Below are 14,976 nucleotides of genomic sequence, written 5' to 3'. Positions count from 1 at the left end.
GACTTATACAAGGTATAGGTTAATTGGGTTGACCTATACCAAGATTATCTTAAGGAGAGATAATCTCATGGTCTAAGAAACTACACAAACACAATCAAGAGATCATATATTTGTATTTTGATTATCTCTTTAGACTTATCGGTATATTTGTATTTTGTTGATCTAAAGGACCTCCACTATATTGAACATGACTAGGTAGAGAAGACTAAATCTAAAGAGATAATCAATCAAAGATGGAAGGTATCTTTATGGCCTCCAAAAATGGGAATAAAAGAATGTCTATATGGTAAATCATCCATCTCATCAAAATACATGGGTATCTAGCCACTACAATCACATAGTACATAGGCTCAAATATTGAATACATAACTCACTCCATTGAACCAAGAAAGAAATAGAACCCATAGACCCCACTATAATGCTAAGAGCTAAGACATGAACACCGAAACTAAATGCAATATCTCTTATAGAAAGAAGAACTAGGAACATCAAGAGTGCAAAATAAGTACAAACACTTATAATGGCACATGTCATTAACACACCATGAGGCTAATGTCATGGAAGGAACACTCACTTGACAAAGAAAGATGGTGAATATGCCCAACATGAAATCCCCCAAGGCACTTTATAATATAGTTCGAGTCTAAGAAAACACAAAGATGTACAAGATCCTAAAATGTAATAGAGTGGCACTTTATCTTAGTGTGTTTGCAAATACACTACAAAAGGATGTCAAAAAAGATCAAAAGAGACATTAGGCTGATACAAGAGATAGTACAAACCATGAAAAATCATCTAAATCAACAAAATTGATCCTCAGGCCTGAAGCAACCAAGATATCCACAAAAATGAAAAAAAAAAAAAAGTAAATGGGGATGTGCCTAGAGTAGAATCTAGAAAATAAAATGTCTCAAGATGTCTTCCAGAGTGCAAAATAGAGCCTTTGACTTTGATTGTGAAACTAGTAACCAAATAGTGTAAAAAGTCAAAATAAACAACACCATCATGATGCACTCAGAATCAATTTTTTGATGATATCTCATTTGGGAAAAATGGAGTCCATATGAGAAATTTCTAGCTAAAAAGTACATGTAGGTCAAAAAAAATATGGAAGGAAAAAATACAAATATATGATCTCTTATGATACTTAATAGTCTTATGATAAATCTCCTAAATGAGTGCATACTTCATTGTATTGCATAAATCCTTTTAAAACATGGACCTAATAGTTCTTATTTCTCCTAACATGGAAAACCACCAGAAGTGATCATTTGTAAGCCTTAATAAGCCAAATTTATACTACAGTACTAAAGCTTGTGGGTACCATCCCCACCGTAGTTTTCTTTTCTATTTGAAAGGTTTCTAGGTTACCAATCATTGTGTCAACTCTTATGAATGTTTTATTGCTTTCAGCCCTTCATGCATGCAATTAGATCTAAATAGCTTAAAAGGATTAATTAGTGAATTGAAGTTAAAGTTTTATTGGTTCCTAATCTACCCACAAACCCCTCCCCCCACCACTAGTCACCTCGCCCACCATACATTTCCAACAATGGTTACCAAGAGTATGCATGTAAGTGAAAAAAGTGTTAAATAAATATTGATTTACCCAATGCATCATGAGCTTGAATAGTGTAAATATGCATCATAAGTTCCCAATTGAAGATGGAGTTTTAGCATACATGTTGAATGCTAAAAGTAATGCTTTTTCATGGATCATGTAGTTGTGAAAATTTGATAAAAAATTACATAGAAGAGCATCAAATGAAAGTAGGTTCATTGTCTAGATATATCAAATGCCAAATCAAGAGTTTTAATTTAATGCAAAGACTTAGTGTTGAAAACTATGAAATACATGCAACATATATAATGCATCTCCATGTGTACAATGACAAAAATAGTCGAAAGGGGAATTACATATGCATTTCTAGCAATGAAGAAAGTGCATGCATCCAAAAAAAGTAGATTGAAGAGTCAAATGCATTAAAATATGAACTTGTACTCATGCATATAATGCCACTCTCCACTGCCTTTAAGAGAGAGAAAATGAAACATAATAAAATATTTATATATAGACATGGTCTATATATAAGCATTCAATCATGTCTTATTGTGATTCATAGTAAAAAAAAATTAAGTGCAATATTAAATCAAAGTATAAGGCTATAACCATTTGATATTGAAGATATGGAAACATACAGCCACCTCAAGCATATAAAATTTAGCCCCTTCAAAAGTAAAGAGTCCTTCAAGTAAAAAAGAAATGGAATGATTCATACAATAATAAAAAAACCTCTTCATTCTTTCAAAGGTAAGAACCAATAAGTATGTGCAAATAATGTCATTCCCCAAAAGAGATTGCAGCCATCAAGTAAACAAGGTGAAAATGCAAATGCAACATCAAAAGAGCATACACGCCACCCATGTATGGAAGAAATGAAGAAATATGCAAGTGAATAACCAATGTATAAAGTATGAGTCATGATCTATTCTTCAAGATAACATCATTTATGCTAGTGAAGAAAAAGGAAACAATAAATCAATACATAGAAAGAATTTATACAAGAAGCCTTGAAAGAATTCAAATTTGTAAAGTAAAACTTGCATATTGTACAAAAATAAAAACTTGGATATGTAAATGAAATAAAAAAATTAATGAATTCACATATGCAGCCCTACAAATCTTTCAAACCCTCATATATGTAGAGAAAATACAATCACAAAACACAGTCAATAAATACAAAGAGGTATTTGCATATTTCTCAAATAAAAATGATCAAATGTAATGGGAAATGCAAGTAAACATCTACCTTGCCCAAGATTATAACATAGCCCCTCAAGCATCAAATAAGTCCCAAGAACTAATGAGATCCAAAGGACCTTGGAAAATGTTAGCAATGAGCTAGTTAGCCTTAAAAATAGTAGTTCCCATTCCATCAAGTAGGAACTATAATTCTAAAGCTAGTTAGGCCTATAACCCCAACATACCTAGTGCTTCTAGGGAGTTAGTGTTGATAACCAATAATATGGTCAAATTTAATAGGATTTAAAGAATATGATCAAATGTAATGACAGTTAGTGTTGATAACACAATTTAATACATTCAATAAATGCAAAGAGACAGTTGCATATTTCTCAAATAAAAATGATCAAATGTAATGGGCATGAGTGCTGATAATCAATGTAACACAAGGTCATAGAAGAGGGCCACTAAAGTATAAAAACTAACTTCTATAAGAAAAATATCCCCTATTGTGCTACCAAAGGCTAAGATTGTTCATATTTTTTCTAAGAGCCTTTTCCAACCAATGAGCCTATTAAAATAGTGGTCATATCTATGCCAACTCACATGGATGTGAACAACTAAGGATGACTTGGATTTCATTGAACTTTATGGATCAAATGAAGAATGCTCTTGTAATTGTTTCTATATTGGATGCCTTAACCTTACCAGGAAAAATGGTGGTTATGATTGATGCTTTTTCTAAGATTTCAATATCTAGTGAACCTACTCAAGAGCATTCTAAAGTGTTGGTTGCTAGTGGACCCCAATTAAAAATTGACTAGAAAACTCTAAAAGTGAAGCCATCACACTTATATCTTACATTGATAATTGGTAAGTTCTTAGTCCATATTACAATATATTCGAGTGCTAGTAGTTCATACATGCCTAAGCTAGTTTTTTCCTGTGGGCCTCTTGAGAAGGGTGTTATTCACTTAGATGGTTCAACTAGTAGCACCATTGGTGCCATTAAGGATTTGATACTTAAATTTCATGAGTGTCCTAATTTTTTCATCCCATACGATATCTATGTTATTGACTAACAAGCTCTCTTTGCCATGTGCTTAAGTAGGGATTTTATAACTAAGATTGGTGGAAATTTCTCTATGGATTGGTCTCATAAATTTTTTAGGTTTAAGAATGGCACCAAAGTTCAAATAAAATATTAATCATTGGATATATACCACCTAAATCCCTATACATCTAGCCCTATCAATGCCAACTTTACCTTTCATGAGAAAGAGTTTGTTGTCCTATATCCTAATACCCCTACTATGAATATCTCAGATATGATTCTAGATGAGTGGGGAACAAAGAATATAGAAGAATATCATTTTTAGCATATGGAAGTGGATGGAATGGGTGTTTACATCATGCATGAAGAACAACCTTTCATTCTTAACTTGGTGAAAGGAGAGACACAAGAGTCTAGAAATCAACATAGTGTTTGTGGTAGTTGTTCTTTGATGGTGCAAGGAGAAAGGTAGGTTCCAGTGGCGGTTCTATGCTGATTTACATAAGGATCAAAGTTATTACACCATTTTTCATTTTAGTTTTAGTTATACAATAATACAAAAAAGTATGAGGAACTCATTCATGGATTAGAGTGGGATAGAAAGAAAGGTATACAATATTTACAAGTTTTTGAGAATAGTGAGTTGATTGTTAACCAAGAAAATAATACAAATAAAACTAAAAATGATGTACTTAAGATGTATAAACATAGATTATGCAACTTGATAGATTATTTTGATACTTTTAACCTTATTTATGTGTCTAGAAATTAGAATAAGCATGTAGATAAGATGGATACACTAGGGTTTAAATTTGACATTCCCAAGGAGGTCAAGAATATGGAGACATAGTAGTATGTTAAAGTGGTTGTGAGACCTTCAATTCTAAACAACTAAGTTATTTGGAAAGTCTATGAAAGTGATGAACAAATTATGTTTTTTTAAATGAAAGAAGCTGAATCTTTTAAAGGAAATCAAAAAACATTAGAATAACAATATGGTGATAAAATTTTACACCTAAAATCTAGCAAATTTCCCAAGGGGTCGTTCACCCTTGATTCTATTTTCAATGATGATAATTAACTTAGGATGGATAAGGAAACCATGATGGTAGGGAGGAACATTATCATCTAGTTGAGGTACTCCAATATAAGTTTCTAAATCTTGGCAAGATATGCTCAAAAGATGAACAAAAAGCATTCATTTCCTTATGCCAAGAATTCACTACTTTTTTTTGCATGGGAGTATCATGTTTTGAAAGGATTTGACCCTCTATTAGAATAATATACTATAGATTTGTTGCTTGATGCAAAACTAGTCTAGTAGAACAAAAGGCCCATCAATCCTAAGCTAGAAGAACTCATAAAGGTTGAACTAAGTAAGATGATTGAAGGTAACATTAATTTTTTTATTAAGAACAATTCTTGAATATCTAAATGTGTTCTAATAAGGAAGAAGAATGGTTAAATAAGGTTTTATGAAGATTTTAGAGACCTTAATAGGGACTCTTAAGGATCACCATCTCATCTCCTCCATGGAATTTTTTTTGCAAATAGTTACAGTCTCTAATATATTTTCTTTAATCAATGGTTATTTTGGGTATAATCAGATCCTTGTAAAGGAGGATGACTAACATAAGACTGTATTCACCACTGAGTGGGAAACTATTCCATACAAAAAGATGTCTCTTGTGTTGTCCAATTCTAGAATAACTTTCCAAAAGGAAATGGAGATGGCCTTTCATGGTTTGATAAATAAGTTTCTACTTGTTTATTTGGATGACATTATTGTTTTTTTTTAGGATGCTAATGATAATCTTGTGCATTTGAGGAAATGTTGTGAAAGATGTAGGGAGTATAGAGTTTCTTGAATCCTAAAAAGTGCATATTTTTTTTTCATAAAGGAAAAATGTTTGAGTATGTTGTTTCCAACAGTGAGACTACCATTGAGCCTGAGAGGGTAGAGGCTATCCTAGCCTTGCTACTACTAGTAAAGAAGAAAACATTGCAAATTTTCTTAGGCAAGATTGATTTTGTTAGTAAGTATATTCCTAATCTTGTAGCATTGCTAAGACCTATGACTCATATGCTTAAAAATAATGGAACATTCATATGGATTAAGGAAGCTAAATTTTTTTTTTTGAAGAGGTAAATGAGGCTATTTCTACAACATCCACTCTCATCAATCTTAATATTTTTAAGGATTTTATCTTATATGCCTTTGGGAGCCCATATTCTATCTATGTAGTTTTTGTATAGAAGAGTGATGATAATCAGGAGCAACACATAGCCTTCTATAGCCATGGTTTGGATGGGTATGAGAAAATGAATTTTTTTTTGGAAAATATAATTTTTCTATTATTAAAAGTTTGAAGAATTTTATGAATTTGGTTTCACATGATACTAGTCATCTTATTGTTTCAAATTACAGTATTAAAGATTCTATATTGAACATGGATCTTGACCACAAGAGAGATAGTTGGATTACAAAAGTTATGGAATATGATGTTTAGATTAAGATTAATAAGCTAATTAAAGGAAAAGGATTCTATGAATAGCTTTTTGAACAACCTATTGATGGTGAAACAAAAGATATGAATGATATCTTAATTAATGGTAATATAGGAAAAAATGAAGAGGACACAAATACATCTATTTTGGTAATAGAAACAAAGCATTATCAACTAACTGGTCCATTCCTCTAAGGTTTGAAAAATACAAAGAGGAGGTATTACCAATTATAAGTCTTTTCATTTGTAGAGATTGAAGATGATTTGTATAGAAAGAATTACCATAGAGTGTTCTTGAGATGTGTAGAAGTAGAGAAGATTGAAAAAATCTTGGAGGAATTCAATGATGGAGTAGTTGGTGTTAGAATTCTTTAGAATAACTAAGAGGGGGGAGGGGGGGGTGAATCAGTTATTCAAGGTCCAAATGCTCTATTAATACCCTTTTACTACTTTTAATGAATCCATACACTTTTCATCCATCCAAACTTAAATCAATCATATAAAAAAGTTACAATAAATCAATATGAAAAGGTAAAACATCCAAGATTAACACATGACCCAATGACTTACATGGAAACCCAATTTGGGAAAAACCACCAGTAACATGCTACTTGATTCTCACTCTTCTGAAGTGATGCCCTATTAAAAGCTTTCCCTATTAAAGGCTTACAACACACTATTAAATGTGACCTTGTTAAAGGATTTCTCCAAACTATTAGGAATGGGCATGGTTAAAGGTTTTTTAGAACATTCACTTGGAATGTCGCCCGGTTAAAGGATTTATCTAATGACTATTAAACTAACCTAAGTCCATAGGATTTAAACTTACTGTTACAATTGCTAGAAAGTAATGATAATGGTCTTTTGATCTAATATAACTTACAACATACTTTGTAGATTTTAGATCACACTTTTAATTCAATCCTTATGCTTGGCTTTAATCACTTCAGCTTTGACTGCTTGTCTTCCTCTCAAGCTTGGTCTCCTTGAGTCTTCTCACTCATTCTACCAATGCAATCATTCTTGTGGTTGTCTATCAAAACAGAGTTCCTGTGCTTTCTTCTCCTTAGCACATTCTTTAGCACTTCATGCTTTTATGCTTGACCACCTCTCACTTTTCTCTATTTTTTTTAACTTATGTCTTCTTTAAATAGAAGTCTAATTTGCCTTTGCCGCTCAATTCTCCCTCTCTAATTTTAGGATTTCAAAATGGATTAGGTAGGATACAATGTATCTACCCCATATCTTATTCTCTTCTAGAAAAGTTGCCAGTTGTATCCTTAAAAGAAAAAATGTTCTACATGGTGTTCTGTGCCACCAACTCATCATTCTTATCTTCCTTTTAATTCACAAATTTCTAGCTAACAACCTTGTTGGATTAGATCTGGCGAATCTTTGATTTTCAAAATAATGCAGCAACTTGGCATTATTGAGTTACTGGTGCTCGGAACCTCTGTGTTACTCGGTACCTATACCTGCTCAGCACTTGGTTCTACTCGGCACTTATACCTACTCGGCACTTGGTTCTACTCGACACTTGGTTCTGCTCGGCACTTGGTTCTACTTAGCACTTGGTTCTACTTGGCATCTAAAGTCTGCTCGGCATCTGAAGTTTGCTCGGCATTAACTAGGAATTTTCTTGGCTCTTACTAGCTTGCTTGGCTCCTTCTCTCTAATGATCTTAGTTTGAGCTTTAAAAAAGACTTAGCAAAAACCTTAAATATTTGATATGTTTTAGTGTGCCCATTCTTTGTATCTTATAGTATGCCATCAAATACACTTTTTCATCAATGGCTTAGTTGATCCTTGTACTTCATTACAACATCATAACTTCAACCTTTCTCTAGGTGTTCTAGTTAAATCTTATTGATTTCCTCCTCCTTGAAAATCAACTAATTGATAGTATTTGGATCACTAAAGCAATTTTCATTCCTGCAAATAGAAATTTTGACATCAATGACAAAACAATGATTGAGGACATTCTTTACTAGTTCCATATATTATGCTAACGACCTTACTTATGATTATTTCAATCATTTTCAACAATCTCCCTCTTTGGCATTGATGGCAAACCAAACTGATCAATTGATCAACTTAGTTACCACCAAGATTGTATAAGTTGTCTTGCTGATCTCATATATCTCCCTCTTTCATATATATCTCCCTCTTTCTTTTTATTGATCAGATTTCTGCATATTTCTCCCTCTTTGACATAAATGCCAAAGATGTAGCATCTTTATCATGCAAAATATAAACTTTGGCTTCTTTTTTATTTTCTCCCTTTGTCACCATGCTTGTGACTGATTTGGAGTTGATGCTCCTGCTATCATCCTTTGCATCAATCTATTAATATTTCAATGATTTATTCGTGTTGATGCAAGGCAGCTTCCATGTTGCCTTAAATTTCTTCAGTTAGGGGTATGACCCCCAACTTGCCTCTAAGATATTCATAGGCATCCTTGGGCAATGGTTTGGTAAAGATATCTACAGTTTGTTCCTTTGTGTGAATGTATTCTAGCTTTACTTGTTTGTCTTCTACCAATTCTCTAACATTATGATACTTGATTGCAATATGCTTGGTTTTTGCATGCATCACTGGATTTTTGGATATGTTTATAGCACTTGTATTATCACAATACAATATCACAGGTTTTGTTACTTCTTCTTTCATTCCATTCAATAGATGTGTGAGCCATACAATATTTGTACAATTGACTGCAGCTACACATATTCTGACTCTGCATTGGACTGGGATGTACACGTTTGTTTCTTGCTAGTCCAGGTGACCAACCTTTTGCTTAGAAATAATGCACCTCCACTTGTGCTTTTTCTATCATCAATGTTTCCTCCCCAGTTTGCATCTGTATATGCATTGAGCTCAAATTTTCCATTCTTTTTGTAGTATAGACCAAAGTCATCAGTTCCTTTAAGATATCTCATTATTCTTTTTACTACTATGAGATGATTTTCTTTAGGATTAGCAGAGAACCTAACCACTATTCCAACTGCTAATGCTATGTCTGGTCTACTATGTACAACGTATTGTAGTTTTCAAATCATGGATCTGTACATTTTTTGATTGACTTCAGCTGACTCGTCATTTTTGGATAGCTTATTTCCCGTTGCCATTGGTGTGCTAACTAGTGGATTCCTCCAATCCAAATGTTTTAAGAATTTCTTTGATGTATTTATATTGTGTAACAAATATTCCATGTTTGAGTTGATGTACTTGCAATCCAACAAAAAATTTGATTTCTCCAAACATAGACATCTCAAATTCATGTTACATTTTATTAGCAAAGCCTTTGCAAAGTACTTCCTTACCACCAAACACTATGTCATCGACAAAGATTTCAGATACAATAATGTCTTTACCTTCTTCTGCTTTGATGTACATGTTGTTGTTATCATCAGTTCTTTCAAATTCGATTTGCACTAGATACTTGTGAAATCTCTCATACCATGCTCTAGGTGCTTGTTTCAAACCATAGAGTGCTTTATGCAATTTACACACCATATCCCTATTTTTTTCATCAACAAATCCTTTTGGTTGTTCAATGTATGCTTCTTCTTCTAGTATACCATTTAAGAAAGCAGATTTTACATCCATCTGATAGACTTTAAAATCTTTGTAGGCAGCATATGCAAGTAAAGTTCTTACTCTTTCCATTCTAGCAACAAGAGCAAATGTTTCCCCATAGTCTATTCCTTCTTCTTGAGCATAACCCTTGCATACTAGTCTAGCTTTTTTTCTATTAATCTCACCATTCTCATCTAGTTTGTTTCTAAATACCCATTTTGTGCCAATCACATTCTTGTCAGTTGGTCTAGGAACCAAACTCCAGGTTTTGTTTTTTCTTATTTGATCAATTTCTTCTTCCATAGCTTTATACCAGTCATCATCTTGTAATGCACCATATACTATCTTGGGTTTTGATTTACTGATCAGACATGATTCATGTCTTAGTCTATTCCTTGTCATTGGTCTAGCATCTTTGTCACCAATTATCTGTTCAGCAGGGTGATGTCTTTTTACATATTTGGATAACCTTGGCTCTGTCCTTGTTTCCATGTTTGATCTTTTAGATTCTAGATCACTATGCACTTTGTTGTCAGGTTGTTCTTCATCATGTATGCTATCTTTAGAATCAGATTGTGCATTTTCTTCATTTTGCAACTCAACATTTACTGGTTGAGACTCGGCTGAAACTGATACTTGTTGTTGATTTTCAATTTGATTAACATCATCCTCATCGACAGTCATTGCTTGATAAGAATACACAAAGGTTCTGTACTCTTCCATTTTCTTTGGTATTTCAGCTTGGACTTCTGTGTGCTCACCAAAATTTACATTTTCACTTTCCACAATTTTGTTAGTGTTAATATTCAAACACTTATATGCCCTACTTCTAGTGGAATAACCAAGAAATATGCCTTCATCACTTTTTGCATCAAATTTTCCATTTCTATCATCTTTAAGGATAAAAACATTTGCAACCAAACACTTTGAAATGTTTTACATTGGGTGAGTAACCATACCATAATTCAAAAGGTGTTGTATTTGTACCTTTCTTGACTTGTACTTGGTTCAGTGTATGAACAGCTACACTTACTACTTCTCTCTAGTATTTTAGAGCAACATTCTTTTCCATCATTAATGTTCTGGCATAGTCAATCATAGATCTATTTCTTCTTTCAGCAATTCCATTCTGTGGGGGAGTTCTAGGAGCTGATATTTTTCTTTTGATTCCTTTGTCATTACAGAATATCTTGAATGCATTTGATGTAAATTCACCACCTCTATCTGATCTTAGGCATTTCAAGCTTTTTCCAGTTTCCTTTTCAACTCTAGCCACATACCACTTAAACATTTGAGAAGCATCAGATTTTTGTTTTAAGAACATAACAGTCATCATCTCGGAATAGTCATCAACAAATAGCATTATGTATTTGTCTCCTTTATAGCTTTGTATTTCCATTGGACCACATAAGTCAGTGTGAACTAACTCAAGTATCTCTTTAGATGTATAGTTTTTCCTTTTAAAACTTGACTTTGTCATCTTTCCTAGCTGACATTGTTTGCACATGATATTATCAGGCTTCTTCAATTTTGGTAAACCTCTGACTTTCTTCATTTTACTGATGTTGACTAGATTGTCAATGTTGACATGACGTAATCTTCTATGCCATAACCATTCATCATCAAATTTTGCAAATAGACAAGAAACATCATCCATATCAAGGTAAAAAAAATTTCTCTTTGTTTGATCTCCTTTTCCTATCAGTTTACCATCAGTATCATAGATTTTTGCAATTTTGTTTCCAAATTCCACTTTGCAACCTATATTGCCTAACTATGAGACACTCAGTAAATTGTAGTTTAATCCTTCAACATAGTATGCATTGTAACATGAAATTTGTTCTGTGAGTTTAATGGAACCTTTTCCTTTGATTTGACATGGAGCATCATTACCAAATCTAACACTATTTCGATCATACTAAGTAAAGGTAACAAACTTACTTTTGTCTCCTGTCATGTGATGTGAGCATCCACTGTCTATGATCCATCTGTCATTCTTGTTTATACATGTTACAGTGTTGTGGCCTCTTCTTCATCAGATTGGTCCTTCATAGCTACATAAACAACTTCATCATCATTGTCATCAGAATTTTCTTCAACAATATAACACTTCTTACCTTTTTCTTTATAATCTCTCTTGTCATCATCTCTTCTGTTCTTGTATTTTTTGCCTTCCTTGGAATCCTTTTTCTGTGGACACCTTGCATAAATATGACCTACTTCATTACAATTGAAACAAATGATAGGCATCTTACCTTTGAATTTTCCTTTTCCCCTGTGAAATCTTCTAGCAAGCAATGCTTCCAATTGTTCCACATCTTCCTCATCGGTGCTACTGTCACTGGATACATACTTCATTTTTTTTCCTTTCTTTTATTTCACCTGTTTGGCATCTTTCAGTGATAACTTGGCCTTAAAAGTAGATTCAACATTTTCAAGTTTGTAGTTGTCAAAGTTAGATAACTCAAATGCAGTGCGTCTACCTATTATACCTTCAAAACTTAGATTATTTCCTAGTATACATCTTAGCTCTTGTATTGCTGATACTCTAATAGCATAGATAGGGAGCAAGGTTCTTAAGAAATTACTATTAATAGTATCTTCATCCAGTTGACCACTCAAGCATCTTATTGCACTTACCACTTCCTTTATTCTTGCACCATAGTGAGCAACATTCTCATTTTCTTCCATTTTCATGTCATCAAACTTTCCTCTAAGACTTTGTCTTTTTTCTCTTTGTACATTTTGATCTCCTCCGTAGATGTCTGATAGGGCTTTCCACATTTTGAATGCAATGTCACATCTTTTGATATCATCAAATTCAGCATAGTTGAGTGCATAGGCAATTTCCAGCATTGTCTGATTGTGTTGTTGCTTATTTTTCATGTCTTCTGCAGTAGGAGAACCTGTTGGATCTACATGTTCAGTGACAATTGAATTTTGGGCATAATCTCCTATGGATCCAAGATGTAGCTTCATCAAACTTTGCCATGCAACAAAGTTGTCTTTGTTGAGCTTGGGAACTTCTCTTTTTGGCATTTTGATCTTTTCTGCTTGTAGTCCCTTTAAATTGAATCAGCAGTCAGCTTTGATACCAATTGTTAGAATTCTTTAGAATAACTAAGAGGGGGGAGGGGGGGGGGGGGGGGGGGTGTGAATCAGTTATTCAAGGTCCAAATGCCCTATTAATACCTTTTTACTACTTTTAATGAATCCATACACTTTTCATCCATCCAAACTTAAATCAATCATATAAGAAAGTTACAGTAAATCAATATGCAAAGATAAAACATCCAATATTAACACATGACACAATGATTTATGTGGAAACCCAATTTGGGAAAAACCACCAGTAACATGCTACTTGATTCTCACTCTTCTGAAGTGATGCCCTGTTAAAAGCCTGCCCTGTTAAAGGCTTACAACACACTGTTAAATGTGACCTTGTTAAAGGATTTCTCCAAACTATTAGGAATGGGCCTGGTTAAAGGTCTTTTAGAACATTCACTTGGAATGTCACCCGGTTAAAGGATTTATCTAATGGCTATTAAAACAACCTAAGTCCATAGGATTTAAACTTACTGTTACAATTGCTAGAAAGTAACGATAATGGTCCTTTGATCTGATATAACTTACAACATACTTTGCAGATTTTAGATCACACTTTCAGTTCAATCCTTATGCTTGGCTTCAATCACTTCAGCTCTGACTGCTTGTCTTCCTCTCAAGCTTGGTCTCCTTGAGTCTTCTCACTCATTCTTCCAATGCAATCATTCTTGTGGTCATCTATCAAAATAGAGTTCCTGTGCTTTCTTCTCCTTAGCACATTCTTCAGCACTTCATGCTTTTATGCTTGACCACCTCTCTCTCTTCTCTATTTTTGTTAACTTATGTCTTCTTTAAATAGAAGTCTGATTTGCCTTTGTCGCTCTATTCTCCCTCTCTAATTTTAGGATTTCAAAATGGATTAGGTAGGATACAATGTATCTACCCCATATCTTGTTCTCTTCTAGAAACTTTGCCAGTTGTATCCTTAAAAGAAAAAACATTCTACATGGTGTTTTGTGCCACTAGCTCATCATTCTTATCTTCCTTTTAATTCACAAATTTCTAGATAACAACCTTGTCGGCTTAGATCTAGCGAATCTTCAATTTTCAAAATAATGCAGCAACTCAGCATTATTGAGTTACTGGTGCTCGGCACCTCTGTGTTAATCGACACCTATACCTGCTTGGTACTTGGTTCTACTTGGCACTTATACCTGCTCGGCACTTGGTTCTACTCGGCACTTGATTCTACTCAGCACTTGGTTCTACTTGGCACTTGGTTCTACTTAGCACTTGGTTCTACTTGGCATCTAAAGTCTGCTTAGCATCTGAAGTTTTCTCAGCATTAACTAGGAATTTTCTCAGCTCTTACTAGCTTGCTCGGCTCCTTCTCTCTAATGATCTTAGTTTGAGCTTTACAAAAGACTTAGCAAAAACCTTAAATATTTGATATGTTTTAGTGTGCCCATTCTTTGTATCTTATAGTATGCCATCAAATACACTTTTTCATCAATGGCTTAGTTGATCCTTGTACTTCATTACAACATCATAACTTCAACCTTTCTCTAGGTGTTCTAGTTACATCTTATTGATTGGCTCCTCCTTGACAATCAACTAATTGATAGTATTTGGATCACTAAAGCAATTGTCATTCTTGTAAATAGCAAGTTTGACATCAATGACAAAACAATGATTGAGGACATTCTTTACTAGTTCCATATATTATGCTAACAACCTTACTTATGATTATTTCAATCATTTCCAATAGTTGGTGGATACTTTTCTCCTAGGACCACATCTCTTAAGATCATGAGAGTTGAATACTATTGGCCTAGTCTCTACAAATAAATATTCAAATGGGTAAGGAAATACAAATAGTGTGCTCTATTTTCTAGTAAGAAAAATCTAGAAACCCTTCCTCTACATCATCTTCAAGTTGAATAGTTATAACAAAAATGGAGATTCTAATTTATTGGTCCTATTAACCCTTCTTCTAGTTATAGTAAAAAATGGATTCTAATAGCCACTAATTATTTTACTAAGT

Source organism: Cupressus sempervirens, chromosome 4, assembly GCF_028749045.1.
Source record: "Cupressus sempervirens isolate cs-2001-9-10 chromosome 4, ASM2874904v1, whole genome shotgun sequence".
NCBI lineage: Eukaryota > Viridiplantae > Streptophyta > Pinopsida > Cupressales > Cupressaceae > Cupressus > Cupressus sempervirens.
Note: the sequence above shows the minus strand (reverse complement) of the source record.